This window comes from Narcine bancroftii, chromosome 1 (assembly GCF_036971445.1).
Source record: "Narcine bancroftii isolate sNarBan1 chromosome 1, sNarBan1.hap1, whole genome shotgun sequence".
NCBI classification, from domain to species: Eukaryota; Metazoa; Chordata; class Chondrichthyes; order Torpediniformes; family Narcinidae; genus Narcine; species Narcine bancroftii.
This window is the reverse complement of record NC_091469.1, coordinates 401,274,046-401,298,685: the sequence shown is the minus strand read 5'-3', so window position 1 is coordinate 401,298,685 and position 24,640 is coordinate 401,274,046. Positions and strand designations below refer to the sequence as shown.

Sequence of the window (24,640 nt, the reverse complement as noted above, 5' to 3'; positions counted from 1 at the left end):
CTGCCAACGACATAGAAATATTTGTGTGTTCACATCACCCTTTTACTTGCCCAGTTATTTGAAAACTACAAATGTTGTTTTCACTGTTGGGGTGAGATTCGGTACAGTATTTAAAAAAAAATACTGCAACAAGCTGCGAAATAGATTATTTGAAAAGAAGAAGCCCAATAGCTCCACTTTCCTCCAATCCACAACCTTGTTGAGATCATCAATTTAAAGTGGATGCTGAAGGCAAACAGGATGCCAATGGTATAGGTTTGCTCTGGGTGTAGAGTCACAGAAACAGGCCATTTGTCTCAGCTCATTCATGCTGACCAAAATGGCATCCATTTACATTTGATCTATATCGTTCTGAGCTTATCTGTTCATCATATGTTTTGAACATTGAACCAGGTGCACTGGTTTCTTCTCACATTCCAAATGCACGTGAGTTGGTAGCATTCATTGGCTGCTGCAAATTGCCCCAAGTGTGTAGATGAATGGTAGAATCTGGGAGGAGGTGGGTGGGAGAACTTATTGAGAAAGTGGGGAGAAAAAATAAAAATGTGGTTAATGTTGGATAACCGGGCCAAAGGGCTTATTTCTGTGCTTGTTGTCTCTCTGACTTTAAAATTGTCTTTGGAATGTCCAGAATACTGCTCATTTCTACCATTCCATCAAAATATCAGGGAATAGTTTTCCGTATCCCATTTTAAAGTACACCAGGAATGAGAAGAAATTATTTATAACAGAGAAAGTTGTACTAAAATCCATTTGCATCTATTCTGAACCTTCTGCTCAGCTAGAAAATCTCTGAGTGGTGATCTTATCAGAATATAGAGGATGGACAATAAAGGAACTGGATACAAAGGAAGTGGATATTAGGGGAAACGCCATTGCAATGTATCTTTTATAAAAACATATTACAAATGACAACGTAATATACTGGGATGCACCATCTCATCAGATACGAAGATCGATAAAGAGGTTGACAACAGACTGACAAAGGCAAACAGCACATTCAGAAGGCTGGACAAAAGAGACTGGAACCACAAGCGTCTGAAGAAAGGCACAAAGATCAGTGTGTACAGAGCCATTGTACTAACCATCCTCCAATTATGGCTCTGAGTTATGGGCCACCTACCATCACATCCTTGAGTGCTTCCACCAGCGCTGCCTCTGCACCATCCTCATCATCCACTGGAGTGTCACCAACATTGAAGTCGTCCAAGAGGCAGAGGTTACCAGCATCGAGATCATGTTGTTGAAGATCCAGCTACACTGGGCAGGGCTCATCTTTAGGATGGAGGATCATCTCCTGCCCAAGATTGTGCTGTATGGTGAACACTCCAATGGCTACCATAACAGGGGCTCCGAAAAAGAGGTACAAATCTCTGAAGGAATCCCTTGGGACCTATCACAAGGTCTGCTCTAGTCTCCAATCCCGCAGCCTGGCGATAGTCAACCTCCACCTTTGAGAACACACACAGGGCTGGCCTTGCGGTCAAAAGGAGATGGAGGAAGGACCGTGATGCAGCAGAACCAAACATAGAACAGGATTTCTCTTGCAGCTGCTGTGGCCGAGCATGTCTGTCCTGCATTGGCCTTGTCAGCCACCAGCGAGCCTGCAGCAGATGTGGACAGCCCCCTTCCTAAATCTTCATTCACAAAGCCAAGCCATGAGAATATACTGCTGCCCAATTGTGCAAAATCAGTGTACAGAGGTGCACAGGTTAGAGATACTGCCACACCTCCAGTAACCTATGTTTCATCCTGACCTCTGGACTTGCCTGTGTGGAGTTACCATTGCTCTCCCAATGACAATGCCAGTTTGTTATGGGTTCTGTGTTCCTCTAAAGACATGTTAGTAAGTTAATTGGCTACTGTAAATAGTTTAAGTAGTTGACAATTCATAGGGGATTGGTGAACGTCTGAGAGAGAATATGTTATGGGGAAAGGGGACTCTAAGGAACGCTTTGCCATCTGCCATAGACTGGAGAGGCCAAAAATCATGTAGAAACCCACTCTCTCTCATAGCTACCTACAACCCACCTCCTCCAACTTGCCCATAAAGGCATTGTTCCATTCTCTTTTTCTCTGGCTCTGTCATTATCTGTTCTCATTACAACATTTTCCACACTCGAGTTTCCAAAGCATTTTCCATTAAAAAAAAATTCAACAATAGTTTCCACTCCACCAGAGCTGACATGGCTTTTCAATCCACACTCTCTGTACTTCTTCATTAACCCCTTCTCTTACCATCCAGAATTAGGATAAATATTTGCCTTGTCTTCTATTGGTTCACCAACTACACTCAGATCATCCCCTGTAATGCCCTTCAATGTTCTTGTGATGACATTACAGACACCATTTATCCTCCCTTTCAACGTTCCATTGGAACCAACCTCTTCTCAATTCCTTCTTTCATTACTAAGAACACCTGCATCCTTTTCCACGCAATTGCCCGAGCTCCAACAACTGCCCTTGTACTTCTTGCTGTCCCACTATCCAGGGAGAGAAACCTGATTTCCAGATGAAGCAACTGGTGTTCAATGATACCGTGGTTGAGTCAGAGGTATGTCCTATGATGATGGATTCAGGGTGCAATTGGCTGCATAAGAGAGTGCGGTGACTGTTGAATCAGATGGTGGCAATAAACATGTGTCGAATTTTCATTTGGAAGTTTGTTTAACAGGCATGCAAAGGCCTTGTGCATGTACAACTCACACTGATTAAAATGGATGTCAATTGATACCACACTGAAATCTGCATGTCATTTCCTGATTTATTTAGCACCTGAATAAAATACACCGAAAAAGTCCCAAATTGTCCATTGAAGAATTCTACCACTTTTTGACCAAGGATATCATAAGCTGAAACTTGCATTTTAGCTCCTGATTTTGACTTTTGATTGATTTTGAGCCCTGCACATTAAAGCAACCAGCTTTATTTCTGCTGTTCCTGTTGAGTTTTCCCTTCCACACAACGCTCCTTTGAGAAACAATTTGGACAGCTATATTTGGTTTGCCGTCAGGTCTCCTCTCAAGCCACATCCCATGCTGACAATTATCATTCTTTATGATAGCACTGTTTTTCATTGAATCTGCAGGTGAAGAGGAAAATATTCAGAAATACCAAATGAAATATGAAAGTAGAACTAGTTCCTGTCATATGACTTGGTGCATAACGATTTCTGGTTAGCTCGTTAAGCCACTATTGACCCAACTGCTAACCATAGATATTCAGTGGATGCTAGACCAGTTTTCCTCCAATGCATTCACGATGCTTTATCATGTTAAAGAAACTTTCCAAACACAAGGTATTGCTGTTGAGATTGGGACAGATCAATTGGGACTGAGTAAGTCCTGAAGATTGCTAATGTCTGCTGGGTTCTGCAATGCTTTGCTATTTGAAAGGAGGAATGTGAAATAGATGAGTTGGAAAGCAAGTCTAAATCCCCACTGAGAAAGGAGAAGGCCGGAGAAAGCCATTGAGAGTTCGGTGAACCAGATGTGCATTTAGCATTTGTTATCCTGCTGTGTCACTTATTTTGGACATGATCCAAATCAAATTTCTGTCTGACCCCATTAGTTGACGCCTGAACCAGCCCTCGCATATGACTTCCTCTGCACCCCATCTGACCAAGATCAAATTGAGAAGTCCTCCTTCCATTTCAGGCAGTCAAATTGACTTGAAGAGAGGCGGAGTGGCGGAAAATCTGTCGGAAAAGCCAGTAGCGAGGCCTGCACATGACGTTGCAACTATTTTATTGGGATTGCATCAGATTCTACACAAAAAGACATTGAATGACATAAGACCTTTATTTGGTGTGTGGTATAAATTGTAGGAGTGGACGATGAGCAGGAGATAACAAGCACCAGAAAGTACTTACTCAATTAGGGTGTTACAAAATAGCATTTTTTTTAGTGTTCAACCCAAAAGCAGGCCAAATGGAGTCAAGGGAGTAATTTTTTCAGTCCAGCCAAATGAACTCTGTAATCATCATTCAATAAAAAAGTTGATGCAACACGGTCCCAGAATTTTCAAATTTTGTAATATTAGCTGCAGTGAAGTCACTTTTCAGAACATTATCCTTTTAGAGTTTAATACATGCGTGAATACCCCACTTTCAATGCAGCTCTGAGGCATCACAATCTTTTAAGCAGTCATTGAATTTAGTCTTGTTGCCAACTTCTGAAACTACAATGAAGAGGAAAAACTAACTGTCAACATTTTCCACCTGAGAGAATGCTTATTTGTTCATCTGAAACTTTGGTTTTGCAAATAGAAATATTCGATTTAATTTTTTAAAAAATCTTGAGGTATGGTTTGCTAATTATTGCTTTACCTCTCCCTTCATTACTTGGCCAGGAGAAATGTTTTAATCGTGCTCATTCCCAGCATTAATATAAAGTAAAGATAATGCATCTGGTACAAAACACTATTAATGACAGTAATTCTGTATATTTACACGGTGCATCGTCGCATGGGCAAATGCCAAGGTCACTCGCAAAAGAGTTATCAAAATGTTTACATCAAGTTGGCTCATGAGTTTGGTGGAATATTTAGATATATTGAGTTTTGAGAGTATTTGAAAGGTGAAGGGAAAAGAAGAATGTCAGAAAGATTAGTTGGTGATTTCCAGGGGTTTAGGAATAGGCAGTTTGGATACCATAGTATTTGAATCCTTCATGTGTCAACCCAACCTGAATTCTGATATGGAAAGGAAGCAGTAGAATAGTCACATAATTTCTGTAACACAATCTTTAAAAAAATTGCATGTGATACTGCAGACAAACACTTGTTGATGAAAACCTGCAATCAGGAGTGCTTTTGCACACATTGCCAGGCATACTAGTTTCTCACTCTCAGTGACAGTTATTTCCCCCTCTGTTTGATTATCATTCTCTGCTCAATTCCAATCACTCTTTGACAACCTATTACCTTCCAAATTGTGCTGCATTCTCCTATTAAAACCTTGAGCAGCAAAAGCTTACCTTGCAGCCTCTTTTATTGCCTTCACCAGACAATGGCACAAGCTATTAATCAGATTGGAGAATTTGAAAAAAAACAGAGAGGTGGGGGGGGGGGGGGGGGGAACATGCAGGCTGAGAATTCTCCTCTTCTGCCCAGATCCCTCATTTCACCCAGACACTCAAATCTGGCTCAGAAAATGGGGCATGGTTCTGTTCACTTTAACCTGGGCCCAAACTACAACTTTTAGATGTTGTTGTAATTATCTGCTTGGTAGGTTTTTTTTTAAAACGAGGCACCTCATGATTATTATTTCTTCTCATTCATTGTAATTTTAAGCTCCTAATGTGTTAATTTGGAAGTGTTTCCTTTATTTCCTGACTTTGAAAACAGAACAAATGACTTCATAGTTGTCTGTCCCCCCCTGTTTAAAAAGACATGAAAATAATATGTTAGTCATATAAATTTTCACCATGTCATTTTCTTGGCTTGCAATTCAAAATTAATAATTGTCAAAAAATTCTTGTCTGTGGGATCCTTTAAAATTAACAATGATGGGATTAACATCAAGTACAATCTCTGTACACATGACACAAATATAATATTGTGTATTACAGTTATTGCAATGGAAATGGATTGGACTAACTATACAGAGATAAGTACAATTTTTCATTATATTGCAAACAGATAGGTGTACATTCACTGAGAAGACACTAACAGTTATAAAACAGTGCAAGTAAACTGTTCACTGAATAATCATCTCATTGTTCAACTCTATTATTATATATACAAATAAGACGCATCTTTCAGAGAGAGCATCACTTGGAAACCAGACATTATTAATATCCGTGGATTGGAACTGCATGACAATCCTTTTGCTTACTGAGTGCTGCAGATGTCTGCCTCAGCAGGAAACCCTTCCCCCTTCCTAATGGAGCTCTGGGGAATGTTGAGGATCTTGGAATAAAATCCTGTCCTTCCCTTCCAACCTCCTCCCTAAGCTCCTGCTGAGATGGGAAAAGAAATAATCCACACATCTCTAAATATTTTGGCGGCACTGTTTCTGATAGCAAAGCAATTTGGCAATATTATATTTGGTTATCAAAATATTTTAATATTGTGCAGGGTTTTTTTTTGTATTGGTTTGGATAAGGGAAAAAAAAAAGATATTTAAATGTTAAATTGTGACCCTGCCCTTTTTAAGTCATTTGTAAAGAAAGCACTTTGCTCAATATCCTCCAATTGTTAAAACTAGCTTCACTGACGGTTTTCTATAAGAATCACGAGTTTTACCAGAGCAACATCTTTAATTGCCAATATACTGTATTAACCAAATGCAGTAAAAGGCTTCAAAAGCATACATGTTGTATAAAAGGAAAATATGTGAAAATATTTATCAATCAATGAAGATTTATTTGCTTTGTAAATGAGTCACGTGACAGGTACTCAAATTTATTTTTAAATTACTTTTTAATTAAGATGAAAAGTAATTTTTAAATTAGGGTTCATTAGAAAATGGCAAACCTTGATGAAGGGCTCAAGCCCAAGATAAATTTCTCCAACATTGTGTTTTTACTTCAATCACTGTGGCTGCGGACTTTTATGTTCTACTATTCCAAAGTCAAATAATTTTAATTAAATGCAGCTTCATTTTATTTATCTTGTGCATTTTCATAAAGCCTTTTTGACCATGGACTGAAGAAGTTAATACCTTCAAAGTCATTCTGCTGAAAGTAATTTAATTGATGTGTCAGTTTACTTGCTGAGAAGACCATTGGTGTATGTTAATAATCATGGAGGTAACAATATAGGAAGCCCTCCAACACACTATTTTTTTCCTATTTATTCATTCCTGTTTTCTATCAATATTTGCATTCAGTAAATTTGTACTTTGTTTTTCTGTGTCTAACCTTTGTTGATTTTTCACTGATTAATTACTCATATTTACTCATTGTTATTTCTTCATTTTTATCCATGGTTGTATTCAGTGCAAACTTTGTAAATTCTTTACCCATATGGCTTTCTGAATATACCATCTATACAAACAGTTGAAGGAGGCAGTGTGCAGCCTCATATATGTTTGGTGGTTAGTTGATTAGTGATTGATGTAAAAGAGAAGGAACAATTGAATCAACATATATTTAACTTAATTGATTCCAACTTGATTATCTTCCTTTGTCCTGGTTTCTTTTGTGTGATGAAAAATTCTGAGATGTGTGCACATCCATTATATTAAATTGCATGTGCATTTTTTGTTCCATTGTAGCGGCGGCTACACTGCTCCTGCAATAACAAACGCAACCAGACGGGTTGAGCTCAGTGAGCAAACTAGTTTATTGCAGCCTGCTGGGCTGCATTTATACCCCCAGCCCGGACCTGGCTGAGAACCGTGCTGGAGGGCACTGACGTCATCCGGGCATCACGTGGTCCCCAAGCATAGGTTTCTGAGCCCCGAGCTGGAAGGAAGGGAAACCCCCGACCGTGCCATTTTGGCCGGCTGCCCCACCGCAGGTTCACCTGCCTTGTGGTGAGCCTCCACATAGCACCCCCAGAACCGGCGTCAATATCCTTTTTGCCGGGTGGCCTTGCTTCTTGGGCTGGGGAACAACTATGGGCTCAGTGGGATCGAGGTGCGCTGGCTTCAGCCTGTCCATGGTAAACAGCTCATGCCTGCTGCCAAAGGTCAGCGTGAACGTCGAGCCGGAACACTGGCAGAGGTGCCGCGGTCAGGCCCTGCCGAACGAAAATGAACTCCGTGGAAAGCAGCTTGCCAGGAACGTGAGTTGGGCGGGTGCCATGCCTGGGTGGCGGTGGGGGTTCAAAGGAGTCCAAGCGTGCCATGAGGTGAGGAAGTAGTTCATGCGGCGACCGCTGGGGATTGTGAGGGGCATTGACGAACTCAGGTAGTGCCAGAGGCGCACCGTAGACCAGCTCAGCTGATGATACCTGCAGATCTTCCTTGGGAGTGGAGTGGATGCCCAGGAGCACCCAAGGCAGTTCGTCCGTCCAGTCAGGACTAGTGAGGCGGGCCATGAGCGCCGACTTAAGGTGGCAGTGCAGACGTTCGACCAGTCCATTGGCCTGCAGGTGGTAGGCCATTGTGTGGTGTAGCTGTATCCACAACCTGTTGGTGAGCTGTGCCCAGACCACAGATGTGAACTAGGCGCCCCAATTGCTGGTGAGGTGAGCCGGGACACTGAACTGAGCGACCCAACCATGCAACAGGGCTTGGGAGCAGGAGTCAGTGGAGGCATCTGGCATCGGGATCGCCTCGGGCCAGCGAATGGTGCGGTCCACCACCGTAATCAGGTAATGGTTGCCCCGGGAAACGGGAAAGGGCCCAATGATGTCCATGTGAATGTGGCTGAACCGTTCCCGGATGTGCTCAAACACCTGTGTGGGTGCCCTGGTGTGCTGGTGCAATGGACATCTGGCAATGGGTGCATGTTCTGGCCCAGCCCGCGATCTGCTTCCACAGCCCATGCCATACGAACCGCAGGCCGGTGATGGTGGTCTGACAGCCCGTGGGCCATGCCGCTCCACCTGTTTCCGAAAGCCTCCGGTGGCTGGCGTCCCTGCGGAGACTATCGACAGCTCAATGAGGCAACCGTTCCTGACCGTTACCCCATCCCGCACATCCAGGACTTTACAGCCAACCTGCACAATGCGACGGTCTTCTCCAAGGTTGCCCTGGTGCGCAGATATCAAGTCGGGGTCACCATTTGTAGCTGCCACTACAATTGGTGACCCCGACTGGTTCAAACGTCTTTGAACCCATCATGAGCGAGCCTGGGATCAGTGCTATAGTCATGAAACTGCCTGAATTCTGGGTTCAGGAGCCGGAGACCTGGTTCATCCACAAAGAGGCCCAGTTTCACCTCCACCAGATTTTGTCCGACATGACCAAATTCTACCATGTGGTGACTGCCCTGGACCAGACCACTGCCAGACGCGTGCTGCACCTTGTTCAGAACCCACCCGCCGAGGACAAGTATGAGACCATCAAGCGAGTGCTTACTGAGTCCCTCGGACTATCCAGACACCAGCGTGCCACTCGGGTGCTGCACCTTGACGCCCTGGGGGACAGGTCCTCGAGGGAACTGATGGACAAGATATTCGTGCTCATGAGTGAGCACACCAACTGCCCATTTTTCAAGTGCATCTTCCTTGAACCTATGCCCGGGGACATCTGCCCGCTGCTGGTTCAAGAGAGCTTCACTGACCTGAGGAAGGTCGCTCAGAAGGCCCAAGAGCTATGGCTTGCATGATTCTCAGAAGGCTCAGTGGTCCAGCAGGTCACGTGACATGGGTACAACCACACCAAGCCCGCCCCTAGAGCTGCGGTAGAGCACCTACCCTTGCAGGGGTCCCCGAGAGCATAGCCAAGGCCACAGCATCCGCTTCAGGCCTCTGCTTCTACCACCAGCGCTGGGGTGCCAAGGCTCGGAAGTGTCATCAGCCCTGTATGTTTCAGGGAAACGACCAGGCTGGCCACTGTTAATGGCTGCAGCGGCTGGCCAAAGACAAAGTCTTCTCTACCTACGGGACTCAGTCAGTGGCCGGTGGTTCCTCGTTGACACTGGAGCCCAAATCAGCATCATACTGGCCATGGCCATCGAATCCAGGAACCGACCTCATGGACCTTCCCTCCGTGCGGCCAACACAATGGCAATCCAGACGTATGGAGACAAGACAGTCCACTTCCAGATCGGCCAACAGAATTTCGTGTGGAGGATCACTGTCTCGTCCCTCTTGACTGCCATCCTGGGTGCAGACTTCATCCTCGCATACGGGCTTCTGGTGGACATTCGAAGTAGGTGCCTGGTGGATGCCCGTATCTTCAAGGCCGTTTGTCTTGACGCCTCCTGCTTGGAGCAACCACAGATGGCCACGATCAGCACGCCCAGAGATGAGTTCCAGCAGATCCTGGACGAATTCCCTACACTCCTCAAGCCACAGTTCTCCGCTGCCTCACCACGCCATGGGGTGTTCCACCACATCCCTATACCAGGGCCCGCCGGTTCATGCCAAGGCACATCAGCTCCCGCCTGACAAGCTCCAGGTAGCGAAGGAGGAGTTTTCGCTCCTGTTGGAGCTAGGGATCATTTAGTGGTCCGACAGCCCATGGGCCTCACCAATCCACCTGGCCCCGAAAGCCTCCGGCGGCTGGCGTCCCTGCAGAGACTATCAACGGCTCAAAGAGGCAATCATTCCTGATCGTTACCCCATCCCTCACATCCAGGACTTTATGCCAACCTGCACAGCGCGAGGGTCTTCTCCAAGGTTGACCAGGTGCGCGGATATAATGTTGGGGTCACCAATTGTAGAGACGGCTACACTGCTCCTTCAATAACAAACGCAACCAGATGGGTTGAGCTCTGTGAGCAGACTGGTTTATTGCAGGCTGCTGGGCTGCACTTGTATTCCTAGCCCAAACCTGGCTGAGAACCGCGCTGGAGGATGCTGACATCATCTGGGCATCACGTGGTCCCCAAGCGCGGGTTTCTGAGCCCTGAGCTGGAAGGAAGGGAAACCTCCGACGTTGCCAATTTGGCTGGCTGCCCCGCCGCGTGGCTTACAAGCGGGGCCGGTTCGCCTGCCTTGTGGTGAGCTTCCACAACATGCCAAATTTTCACCTTATCTCTTGAAGGGTTAAAAAACATGGAAATCATGTCAGTAAAAAGCAATAAATCTGATCAATTGACTCTGAGTAAACACTAAATGGAGAGAAAAGTGAATTGTATTTTCAGTTTATCAACAAGATATTAAAATAAACATGATGTGTGAGGAGAGAAATATTAATGCAGTTCATGATACAAATGAGAAGCTGGCAAAAAATACAGGAGATGGTCTATTAGAATAGGGTGTGGCATCTGACAGATGGAAGTTCAATAACTTTCATCTCTGCATTTTTAAAATATTATGCAGTTTATTTGGCCTTCAAACTGTCATGTACACAATATACTGTTTCCCAAACAGGATTCTCTTCCTCCCAAAAGAGTTGCTTTAGATTCAGTGAATTTTAGATTTACTGTCTCTCTAACTCAAATGACTTCCATGTTCTTAACCCTTGAAGGGCTAAGGTCATTTAAAAAAAATAGATTATTTTTGCTACGAACACCCAAAAGGCTGAAGGAACTCAGTGGGTCAAGCATCATCCGTGAAAGGCATTAGAGATTCAACACTATCAACTTATTTCTGGTAACTATTTTGATATTAGTCATTGGATACATGTACACAATTTTTGCCCATATTCAATGTCCATTTTTACAATATTTTATTACATAGAATGTTCTTTTTAGTAACACATGGGACACAGGTATTGCTAGCTGGGTCCACATTAATTGCCCAAAACTGATCACGAACAATGGTGGTGATGAGCACCTTCATGAGCTTCTGTAGATATCGCAATGGACAGCTAGGAAGGGAGTTCCAAGATTTTGATCCAGTGCTGAGGAAGAAACAGTAGCATGTCTCCATGGTAAGGCAATGTAAGATTGAAGGATTTTCCATCTCGTGGGGTACCTATATTTATGCCACCCTTGCGCTTCTAGATGGTAAATATAGATTTGAGAGGTGTTGTTGAAGCAATTGGTGCAATTTATAGCACTTAATTTTGTAAAATAAATGTTGCCACAAAAAACTGTTAGTGCAGGGAGTCAACATTTTGAGAGACTAATATGTTGTTATTAAAACTATTTTATTTGTCTGTACAATGTCAAGCTTCTCATTGTATTGCAGGACTCTCACTCATTCAGTGAGTGGAGATGTGCCATTATACTCCTAACACTAAGTTATAGATGGTGGAAAGGTTGTGGAGAATCAGGAGGTGTGTCCTTCCCCACAAGCCATCCAGCCCCCTTTTGTAGTTACATTATTTATATAGTAGTTAGGAGCAGGAGTAGGTTGCCAGACCCATGGTTCAGTTTGATCATGTCTGATCTACGATGGCCTCTACACCTCATGTCCACAATCCTCAATCTTTCATCTATTTATCTATCTCCACTTTGAATATATCTAATGATCTGGCCTCATACACCCTTATGAGGGGGGTGAATTGAGGGAGATTCACCGTCCTCTTGAGAAAATAAATTTACACACACCTCATTTTTAATGACCTGCCCCTTATTATGCAACAATGCCTCCTTGTTCTTGACTCTCCATCTACTGAAAAATCACAACATCTACACCCTGTCAAGCCTCCTCAGGATCTTGCTTGTATGGAAAAGGTCACCCTTCATCTTCTCGGACTCAAACAGTGAAGGGCAGGGATTTGGAAGTGTTGTAGAGCAGAGTGATCTAGGAATACCATGAATGGTGTCACAGGTAGGTAGATGGGTGGTCGAAAGACTTTCAGCACATTGGCCTCCATCAGTCAGAGTATGGAGTATAGAAGTTGGGCAATCATGTTGCAGTTGTATAAGATTTTGGTGAGGCCCCATTTGGATTATTGTGTTCAGTTTTGGTGCTGCAAAAAAGATGTTGTCAAGCTGAAGATTGTGCAGAGAAGATTTACGAGGCTGTGGCCAGGATGCGGGGGACTCAGCTATAGAGGGAGGTTGAGCGGGCTATGGCTTTATTCCTTGGAACGCAGGAGGATGAGGAGTGATCTCATAGAGGTACACAAGATTATGCGAGAAAGAGATCAGATGAACATACAGAGTCTTTTGCCCAGAGTAGGGGAGTTGGTAACCAGAGGAGATGGGTTTAAGGTGAGGGGGGAGAGATTTAATGGAAACCTGAGGGGTAACTTTTTTTACACCTGAAGGTGGTGGGTATATGGAACAAGCTGCCAGAGGAGGTGGTTGAGGCAAGTACTATTGCAATGATTAAGAAACATTTGCAAGAATATATGGATAGGAGAGGTTGAGAAGAATGTGGGCCAACCACAGACAGGCAACTATTTGGTTAGCTTAAGCAAGTTGGGCTGAAAGCCCTGTATGACTCAATATCTACCACTCTCTGTATGAAGAAAATGCCACTCAGGTCCCTTTTAAATCTTTCCACTTCCAGATGAGGTCATATGAATTGATTTTGAGGAGGCATTTATAAGATGGCACACAAGAGGTATGACTCAAAATTAGAGTTAATGAAATTGGAGAGTAACATAGTAAGGCAAAATGAAGAATACGTAATAGAGGGAAAACAGAGTGAAACAAAATTGGCTATTTTCTGGTTGGCAGTTTGTAACTAATGGGATATAGAATAAAAGGAGATTACAAAGACATGCACCTGCTTAATGAGTTGCAAAAATTGAGCAGCTTGAATATGACATAGAGATGTGAAGTTATCCACTTAGTTATGAAAATTAGGGAAAAAATAAAATACTTTAAACTGCTCATTGCAAGAATCTGGGCATTCTTGTGCATGAATCACAGTAATTCATATACCAACACAGCAAGAAGGACTAAAACAATGATTTATTAGCCTTAGAGCATAATAATAGGATAAATAAGTCTTATTGCAATTCTATTATGGCTTGATGAAACCACACATGAAGTATTGCGTACAATTCACAAGGATGAGGGGAGAGTGAAAAGACTATGCCTATTTGTTCTGGAGAATTGATGACTGAGAGGTGAAATGCTGTTTCTAAGAACTTGGCAGGTATATGCTGAGGAGAATTTCCCCTGGACGAGGAATTTATAATTGGAGGTCACAATATTAAAGTATGCATTGGCATTTTGGAGCAGAGATGACAGAAAATTCCTTATGTGGTGGATTATGACTCTTTGATAATTCCTACGCCAGAAGTATTGGTATCTTCATTGATTGGGCAGGGCATAGTTGAGGCAAAGACTGATAGATTCTGAATTAAGGGTGGCACGGTTGGCATGGCGGTTAGATTGGGACCGGGGAGTGAATCCTGTGTTGTCTGTAAGGAGTTGGTACATTCTCCTTGTGTCTGCATGGGTTTCCCCCAGTGGCTCTGGTTTCCTCCCATCGTTTGAAATGTACTAGAGATGTAGGTTAATTGGATATAAACTGGGCAGCACAGGTTCGCTGAAATGGCCTGTTATGTCAAAATTAAATAAAATAAGGGACAGCGTGTAGGGAAGTAGAGTTCAGGCAAAAGATCAGTCAATTTCTTGAATGGCAACAGTTGCTCAAAGATCTGTTTCTGGTCCTATGTTATGTTTGGGTGCATATCCTCTCTGAAACAACAGTGGAAGTAGAATGTAGAATAAATTTAAAATGGGAGTGAATGTGAATTCATTGTAAGTAAGCATTCAAGAGGGAGTCTGACAAAATCCAAAGTGTGTTTAAAACAATCTTATGTGAAAGGTAGATGGGCATTAAAACATCCATTAAATTAACATTCTTCATGGATGTAAACTACTGTCTTTATTTGGTCTAATTGACAGCTCCAGAATAAAACTAACAAGATTAAACAAAAGTTCTAGAGAAACACAGCAAGGTTACCCACCATTTATTGGGTAACCAACGTTTCAGGGCTGAGCTCCTTGTCAAGGTATGAGCAAAATGAAGGCAGGCATCTGAAAAGAAAGGGGGAGGGGGAGGAAAGGAAAGAGGGAGAAGGGGTAAGGATAGGCAAATAGGATAGGGGTGGGAGGCCAGAAGAGAAATGTGGTGAGGTGATACGGGAGGGAAACGCTCTCTGAATGGAGACAGAAGGGTAGAGGTTGGGAAGTTGGGACAGATGATAGGGAAAGAGACAGATGCTGGGAGGGATTTAATGGAAACTGGAGAAGTCAATGTTAATGGTGTCTGGATGGAGGGAGCCCAGATGGAACATTAGGTGTTGTTTCTCCAATTTGTAGATAGCCTTGGTTTGGTACTGCATGAGGCCACACATAGACATATTGATGTGAGAATGTTGTATGGAACTAAAATGGTTGACCACTGGGAGGTCCCTATTATTGCAGTGGTCAGAGCATGTGTTCAATGAAACAATCTTTCACTCGGTGTCCAGTCTCTCTGATGTAAAGGTGGCCACAATGGGAGCACCAGGTGTAGTAATGACCCATGCAGATTCACAAGTGAAGTATTGCTTCACTTGGAAGGACTGCTTGAAGCACCAAATGGCGGTGAAGGAGAATGAATGGGTGAAATTGGATAATTTCTTGGGATCACAGTGGTAGATACCAAGGGGGCAATAATTGGGAAGGGATAAGTGGATGAGGAAGTCCCAGATGGAGTAGTCCCTGCAGAAAGCAGAGAGGGGAAGATGTGTCTGGTGATGGGATTATGTTGTAGGTAGAAATTATAGAGGATATGTTGGATGCTGAGGGTAGTAGGTTGGTAGGTGAGGATAAGGGGAATCCTGTCTTAGATGCATCTTGGGGTGGTGCAACAGTGTGGATATGTGGGAAATAGAGACAATGTGGGCATGTGCTGAGTTTATGGTGTAGAGGGGAAGCCATTTTCTTTGAAGAAGGAGGAAATTTGGAATGGAGGACCTCATACTGGCAGGAGATGAAATACAGATGGAGGAATTGAGAGGAAGGAATAGATCCTTGCGGGGACAGGGTGTGAAGAGGTGTAGTCAAGATAGCTGTGGGAGTTGGTAGGTTTGTAGAGAATTTGTCTCCTGAGATAGAGATAGAAAGAGATCGAAAAATTGATGTGTTTCTAGAGTTGGACCAACTGAATTTGAGGTCAGGGTGTAAGTTAGCAGTAAAATGGATAAGGTTGACGATGCCATCATGTAGCCAACAAAATGGCAGGATAGTGGGTACCCACAGATATTCTTTTGATTTGGAGAAAGCCAAAAGAGGTTTTTGGGGGTGACAACATGTTCTGCCAGGCAGAGGAGGGTGGTGATGGAGGGGGACCAGTTGGGTCTGTTGTTGAGAACAAAATGGAGGCCCTTGAGATATTTTGTATGAGGGATGGAGGTGTATAGAGATTGGACATGCATGATGAACATGAGGCAGTAGAGTCCAGGGAATTGCAAGTTGTTGAAGTGATGTAGGGCATGTGAGGTATCGTGGATACGTATTGGCAGGAGACTGGACCATGGAGGACAAAATGGAGTTGAGGTAAAATTATACCAACCAGTCCCCCTCCACCACCATTTGTTGGATAAGTGAGAGGACTAAAGCACCTTATTTTTTTCTCTTGCTGGTGAGCAGTCATCTGAATGAGTGCAATGAAGGCAATAATTTTAGGCTTTCCCAAGGTAAGGCATTCCACTGTGTCCATGTCTTTGGATTTGCAGTCATTATAGGTACACTTAGCAACAAGTTCACAATATTTGGTTGCCATTTCACCATATGTAAGGTGTTGATATGAGTCAACTACTGCTTGAATTTTTGGAGTTTATCGAACTTTCATTTTCTACCAGTACTTGTTAATTTCCTGATTTGACTGATTAAAATAAACTAATGGATGCCAACACAGAATACCATGCTCTTATAATAAGAGTTATAAAGTAGATCACCAGTGTGTTAAAAAACAAAATTATTTCCCAGGCCCCTGAGTAAGTAGAACAAGTCTGAAATTTTCTGACTACGTGTTGCATATTTTGCTGTTACAATTTCTCAACTTTCCCATTACCTCAGCAGCAAGGAGATGAAGGTGGAGAAAAAATGAGAGTGAAAGACCAAGAGAAAATTTGAGAATGAGATAAACCGGACATGTCCTTTTGTTTGGATTGTCTGTGAGAAATTAATTTGCCTGTGAAGCCACTACCACTCGATCAGTCCCCAGGACAATGTCTTTCTTCTTTTGTCTGTCACAGCTTCCTTTGGCCCATGAAGTAAAAGCAAAATATGTACTATGAACACCAAACCAAATGCAAGTTAAATTGCACAGGAATAAGTCATTAAACCTGAATAGCCTTGCAAAAAAATTGTACACAAATCAAAAGGAAATTTACGTTTGCTGTTTTAAACATAGTTATTTAATCTGCATCAGTTGTCATTAAAAGTTACATGCATGTTTTTGATCAAAAGTTTCTGTAATAAATCTGTCATATTTATTATTGCATAAATATATAAAACTGCATAAATTCTATGGACATAACACCTGAATTTTATGCATTTTAATGACAAATGACAAAACATGACCAATTTGTCAAATCTATCTCTGTATTATGTCAACATTTTAAATATGAAACATTTTAAATTCAAGAAGTGACAGCCTGAATATGCCTGAAATTGTCTGATCTCAGAAGCCAATCTGGCTCAGGCCTGGTCAGTACTTGGAGGGGAGTCCGCCTTGGAACATCAAGTGCTGTAGGTTTCAGTGAGGGGCGCTGGACAAAGTGGTGACTCTCTGTCTGCCTTACAGTAGTCCAAAGTTTTAAAAAAATCATATATGTTACATTCTAAATGTAGTATTATGTGACAATAATGGAACCTTTTACTGAATCTGCTTCTGTGGAAGATGTGTCAGGGCATTTCTCCAGTGACTGAGAAAGCACCAGGATGGAAGTGAAATTCAAGAGTTAAATAATTTAGAAAATTGATGAAAATATTATATCAAACAATTAAGAAAATAGATATTCTCATCAGCTTATATGATTTGATAAATTAGTTAAAGTCAAAATTGTTAACTTATCTGAAATCAAGTAAATTGTTAATTATGAGGAATAACTGCCTTTTATTGTCTTGTTTATTTTTGCATTTAAAACAGTTTTATTCTCAGTGGCTTGTCAAGTTTTTGTGCTTTCCACCTTTTAATGGCCTCAATACATACATTTTTTCAAATTGAAGGTAAGTTCTGAGATTCAAAGCCACTTGAAGAGAGGTTCGTTTTGATTTTAACCATGTGAGCATGACTGAGATTGGAAAATATGGTGCATGAAGAACATCAAGCATGACATTGTTTTCACACTGTGAGACTCCACAGTTGTGAAATACGTTATGCCATAAGGTCACTGGTTATCTTGAGGTACTTTAACAGGATAGAAAAAATTATCCCTTATGATACAAGGCAGAGACTGTAGAATATGTAATATTTTCTGGATCAGAAGAGTAGACAACACATTTGAAGCAAATGGATGAACAGGTGCTTCAGGTGTAGTTAAAGTTTCATTAGACTGCATCGAATCCACGCTGTTGAAGATCCAGACCATGAGTGGTTTAGTGTTATCGACTTGAAGGATGCCTTCTGGACTTGTCCGTTAGAAGAGGAAAGTAGAGATATGTTTGCGTTTGAATGGGAAAATCCATGGACAGGTAGACGGAGACAGTTTCGGTGGACTGTATTGCCCCAAGGGTTCACTGAATCTCCAAACCTGTTTGGACAAATGCTAGAACAAATCCTGATGGACTATCCACAATCTGATGATTCCCAACTAATGCAGTATGTGGATGATTTACTATTATCAGGACCCAAGGAACAAGAAATGAGGAGAGAGACCATTAGACTCTTGAATTATCTGGGGAAAAAGGGTCTACGAGTGTCCAGAAACAAGTTACAGTTTGTTGAGAAAACTGTGATATATCTGGGACACCAGATAAGTAAAGGACAGAAACGAATTACCCCTGAACGAATTGCGGGAATCACTAGAATGCCTTTACCCCGTAATAAGAAGGAAATAAGACAATTCCTGGGACTCTTAGGATACTGTAGGTTATGGATAGAGGACTACTCAGCTTTGGTGAAGTTTATGTATGATAAACTGACAAATGAAAATGACTATCCATTGAAATGGACCCAGGAGGAGGAGGGATGGTTCGAGGACTTGAAACATCGCCTAACACGAGCCCCAGTGCTCACTCTGCCCTCTTTAAAACAGCCCTTCCAGCTATTTGTCACTCATAACCAAGGAACAGCTGTGGGAGTTTTAACACAGGAAAAAGGTGGTCAGCGACACCCAGTGGCTTTCCTTTCCAAAATGATGGACCCAGTGTCTCGCGGATGGCCGACGTGTATCCAGGGAGTAGCGGCTGCTGCTCTGTTGGTAGAGGAAGCACGTAAACTTACTTTTGGAGGAAAGATGACTGTGTACACCTCCCATTCTGTGAGTGTTTTATTAACACAAACTGCCCATCGATGGCTGACTGATTCTCGTATATTAAAGTATGAAACCATTTTAATGGTTGGAGAAGATTTACAGTTTGCAAAAATTAATAGCTGCAACCCAGCTCAGTTTTTATACGGCAGTGAAACAGAGAAAGAGGTGGAGCATGACTGTGTCGAGTTGACAGATCTTCAGACCAAGACCCGAGAAGACCTTTGCGATACTCCGCTGGGAGAAGGATATGAATTCTACATTGACGGCTCCGCCAGATGTGTTGACGGAATGAGAAGAAATGGGTATGCTATAATAGAAGGAAATACTTGGAAAGTAGTAGAATCCACGAGACTACCCGGAAGCTGGTCAGCACAATCCTGTGAACTATATGCCTTGCAGAGAGCCCTCAGAATACTGGCAAAGAAAATTGGAACGATTTACACAGATTCCAAATACGCATACGGGGTAGTGCATACCTTTGGTAAGATCTGGAAGGAGCGTGGTCTAATTACATCAAGAGGAAAGGAATTGGCACACGAACAGATGATTACTCTGACTTTAGAAGCCTTAACATTACCCCAAGAAATAGCAGTGGTCTACATACCAAGCCATCAAAGGGGAGATAACCCGACAGCAATTGGAAACAGACTGGCTGATGAAGAAGCCAAAAGAGCAGCCATGCAACAAGAAGTCCGTTTGCTGACTTTAATCCCAATAAGGCAAGGCATAAAGACAGCTCCCATTTTCACTGCTAAGGAAGAAAAGAACATGGATCAGCTGGGCGCAAGCCAATTACCTGATGGAACATGGAAAACACCAGATGGAAGAACTGTTCTAAATAAAGAAATAACTCGCAACATTTTAAAACACCTGCATCAACAGAGCCACTGGGGCACTCAAGCCTTATGTGACACAGTGCTTCGAGAATATGTGTGTAAGGGAATCTACACCTTGGCCCAACAAGAGGTGCAAAATTGTTACCTATGCACAAAAATTAATAAGAAGATAATGAGGACAGGGACCATGGGAGGTCAACCATTAGCCATACGCCCTTTTCAACGTATCCAGATCGACTTCACAGAGTTACCTCAAGTTCAAAGATGGAAATATCTGTTGGTGATAATAGATCACTTTACCCGATGGGTAGAAGCCTTCCCAACAATAAATACTACAGCCTCTACAGTAGCTCGCCTCCTCCTAGAGCAGATAATCCCCAGATATGGTATAATGGATTCTATAGACTCAGACAGGGGTCCACATTTTTCTTCAAAAATCCAGCAATTGATTTGTGATGCATTACAGGTCTCTTGGAAATTACATACCCCTTGGCATCCACAAAGCTCAGGGAAGGTCGAACGTATGAATGGAACACTAAAAATCCAATTGACAAAGTTAATGGTGGAAACTAAAATGCCTTGGATAAAGTGTCTGCCCCTAGCCTTATTGAGAATTCGTACTGCCCCACGAAAAGATGTAGGGCTGTCCCCTTATGAAATGATGTTTGGGCTTCCCTTCTGGAGTACAGTTGAGGGGTGTCCCACCTTGGGGGAAGGGGATATATTTGTTAGGAACTATTTACAGGCACTGTCACGCTCTCTTACAGATTTACGAAAGAGAGGACTATTGGCACAAACACCGCCTCTAGACTTTTCTTTACACAAAGTGGAACCAGGAGACTGGATTCTTATCAAGACCTGGAAGACTGAAAAACTCCAGCCCCAGTGGGAAGGTCCATACCAAGTTCTCTTAACTACAGAAGCTGCAGCACGAACAAGAGAGAAGGGGTGGACACACGCATCCAGATTTAAGGGACCTGTAGAGGCGCCACAGGACCCTGATACGAACTCAGATTGGACTTGTATTCCTGGAGAAAAACCTCTTACCTTACGATTTCGCAAAAAGACTTAATTCACAATGTTATTGTTATGTTCTTTGATTTTTCTTAGTTTGCCTATGTCTTTATCAGGTGTGAAATGTAAGAAATGCAGAGATACAGTGGTCCTGTTTCAGGACCACATTTGGGGAAGAAAGGAAGGTAATTTCATTTCCCATACCTCAGTTCCTGAGAAATGTTGGGCAGAAAATACCACCCAACATCCATATACCCCTTGTGTGGAAAAAGAAGGAAATAATATGGGTCATTATATACAGATTCCTAATACCACTCCTTTCCCTCTTAACGGTTGGAAAGGTGACTCAAGCCCACCATGCCCTGATGGACTCTGGTTTTGCATACACCAACGTACTGTTCCAATGAAAAGTTACACTCCACACTTGAAATTGCCTGTCCCTTTAAGACAGCCGGACTTAGTTCGAGTCCATCCAAATAACCATGTAAGTTTCGGTAATGCAATTGGGGGAGATAACCTTTTTGTAGATCTGGCAACTAAAATTGCAGGAACTTTTAATGTAACTAATTGTTGGGTCTGCGGGGGTCCACGGATGTCAGAACAATGGCCTTGGTGGGGAGAACATCTCAATTCATTGACCATGATTTCCCGCATTTGGACAACTAACCGAACGAGATCAAGAGAAACCTGGTCTCTCTCTAACGTCCCCTCTGGTTTTTATTGTCTCTCACGAGCCGGCAAATACCCAGTAGGAGAAAGTCCCTGCAAGGCTGTATGGATTCGCATTTCACCTGGTGTTTTCACTTGGTTTCCTAAACCTCAGACTTGGTTCTTATCCACTGTTTTTAAAACTAATTGCCTACCCCTATCTAATAGCAGTATTCAGTTTTGGAATTGTACCACTTCCACCATCACAGGACCATACCAATCAAATCCTGTTCTTAAAAGAGTTTGGGAAAGGGGGTATGGAGTATCCCCAAATGGATTATTCTGGGTATGTGGTAATAAAGCTTATACTCGTCTTCCCTCACAGTGGAGTGGAACTTGTTTCCTAGGAATAATCCGCCCAGAATTTTTCCTTCTACCCCACGATCACGGTCATAAATTAGGCGTGAAGGTCTTTGATACATTACATCGTGAACCCCGCTCTACCACGGTACATTTGGGAGAATGGAGAGATGATTGGCCTCCAGAGCGCATAATTCAATATTATGGTCCCGCTACATGGGCTCAAGATGGATCTTGGGGTTATCGTACTCCTATATATATGTTAAATCGCATAATTCGCTTACAAGCAGTGCTTGAAATTGTTACAAATCAAACAGCTATAGCCCTGCAATTACTTGCATCCCAGCAAGGTCAAATGCGCTCTGCTATATATCAGAACCGTCTAGCCCTAGACTATCTCCTAGCCACGGAAGGAGGTGTATGTGGCAAACTTAATTTGACTAACTGCTGCTTACAAATTGATGATAATGGAAAAGCCATTCGTAAAATCGCTGATAATATTCGTACATTGTCCCATGTACCGGTTCAAACCTGGCATCCTTTCCCACAATTTAATTGGATGGACAAATGGTTTGGAGGAACCTGGTGGCGTACCTTCTTGTGGGTCATCGGAGGTATTTTATTCCTCCTACTTATTTTGCCCTGTATTATTCCCTGTCTACGCAGCCTGGTGATTTCCATGGTCGAACAAGCTATGCAACCAGGGGGGATGGGAGACCCTGTAAGACTTTTATTTCAGCGTGAGATTAATGTATCATAAAACATTTCTCTTCCCTAGCTTAGAATCCCCATTCATATCTATACATATATTCAACACATTTTAAAGAGAGAAAGGGGTGGATTGTGATATAGAGAATTTAGGTTAAAAAGACTTAAGTTAAAATGTGATGATTAATCATAAACAGGGAAGCCAGAATGGACAGAGAGTTTACTAGCAGTCAAGGACAGAAGGAGCTGCTGAATATGTTTTTTTAAACCTATCTTTTCATGGTCATAGTGAGAGACATGCAGGAGACAAAGGATTGATAAGAAGTGTGAGAAACAGAATTCAGTGAATGTAGAGTTCACAGCGTACGTAACGAACGTGATAATTAATAATGCAGTTATACTTAGAATGTTTTTGTAATACTAACCAATTAAAACAGTATTAATAAGAAGGGGAAGGGCAAATAATAAAGGTATAAAAATCAATGCACTGTATGTATCGGGGCTTAACTGGTGAGAAACCAGTTGAGTCCAACTCTGCAGACTTGTAAATAAAGCTTGTCGTGTCATCAGTTTTAAAGAGACTCATGTGTGAGAAGTTTTATTTCTGACAAAAAGTTTTCTATTTCGATTAAATTAACCGTACTCACCTCATCCAAGTTTCGGGATCTATTCAATGGGCTATTAGGACGGTTCTCTGACCCCAGCCCTCGGGCAGTTGCAGTCGCGGATCCGGGATCACCTGCCTCACTCCCTTCGTTGTCCTGCTGGTGCGAATGGTGACCCCTGAAAGATATTCCTCTTTTTTTTTAACTTTCAATTGCTACATTTTTCACATCAATTTCGAGGGGCCTTATTTTGAAGAGATGGAGTAAATCGTATCCCTAAAAAAATAGCAATTCAACCAGGAATGCATTCCTCTTTTTAAAAAAAATCCCGCATTTTAAAGCACCGAAATAACGTGTAACCAAGGGAAGTGACCAGGCCTTGGAAATTTAGGAATAATGGTTGTTAGTCGCATTATTCCAAAGGCCATCGTGAAATTCCTAAGAGGTGACTCCCAGCGACGGGGAAATCGTTCATCGCAGCCGAGGAAACTCAAGAGGAACGGCTCGCCCGTCCATTTCTTCCGTTTTCCTTCTCAATTCCTTATTTTAAATAGTAAACACGATCAATTGTCGTTGGATTATTGTAGCAAAGGGCGTTCGTTTCCTTGACAGTGAACCAATGCACAAACAGGAAAATTACTGCAACATGACTGTCCTGGGTTCCATTCACCCTCCACAGTTCCATTAAAGACTAGTTTAATATATATCCTGCAGTCTGCTCTGAGGACCCTACTTGTGTGGTGAGACAGAGACAAAGCATCGTTCGATGTGGTTGACATTAATTACTTGCCCTGGAAAATTAAAAGAAATGAAACATTCAACAGACGGGAACACCTGAGTTCCCTTTGAATGATTTAGCCCTGGATATCGAGCATTCAAGCTGTTTTACTATTCACTAAGATTATCAAAGAAAGTTGGGGATTCATAGGAATTAAAGAAGTGATCGCTCCCAACCGGGATGGGGCGAGAAAATCCACCTTTGCACCAATTGACAAATGCATTTAGCGCTGAAAGTTACCCGCTGTCACCTGCGAGAAATGGGACATCCGCAATGCCAATTGCATTTGATGTCATTGTCTTTAAAAAATCCCATGAGGATAATTATTATCGAACCGCCGCAGTTATTATTCCACTCAGTTTAGCTCGAAACTCCGGCAAAGTTCCGTTCAATCCAGTTGAACAAACAAGGTTGTTACCTGGGTTCTGCGCGTCAATTCTATCCGCAGATGCTTTCCTGTATTACGGCCCGAGTCTGACGACTGGCACCCGCCGAAGTGACCGAAACACGGAGGGAAGTTCTGCAAGATGGAGATAAAAACCGACCGGAGCATCACTGCCCACACTGACTGAGCCAGTTCTGATGGAGAATCAATCATTCGCCGTGTTTCATCCCAGCGGTAGAAACTCTGCGGGATCTCTCACACACTGTTATGAATAGAAAAGGCACCTGATTATAATAGGGTGATCGCAGACATCACAAAATAATTGTATTAAAAAAACAACACACACACACACACACGTGCTTATTATTGATCCTTATTCTCGAGTAGATATCTTACGATTTATGTGTGCTTTTAAACACCGTGTGG

At 42.6% G+C, this 24,640-nt stretch overlaps 2 long non-coding RNA genes across 2 annotated transcripts in view; one reads left to right on the top strand and one right to left on the bottom strand.

Moving 5' to 3' along the window:
• The window catches only part of LOC138751472 (uncharacterized), a 71,587-nt gene extending 54,757 nt beyond the window's left edge, over positions 1–16,830 (top strand). Inside the window, exon 5 of the long non-coding RNA XR_011349968.1 lies at positions 16,482–16,830. This is a non-coding gene — a long non-coding RNA (uncharacterized lncRNA). The remainder of the gene's footprint in view (positions 1–16,481) is intronic.
• Positions 2,781–24,465, bottom strand: LOC138751473 (uncharacterized). The gene is made up of 3 exons (XR_011349969.1): positions 24,248–24,465; positions 23,094–23,229; positions 2,781–3,082 (listed from the first exon to the last, which is right to left on the bottom strand). It is a non-coding gene; the product is annotated as an uncharacterized lncRNA (long non-coding RNA).
• Positions 24,466–24,640: the final 175 nt, after the last annotated feature.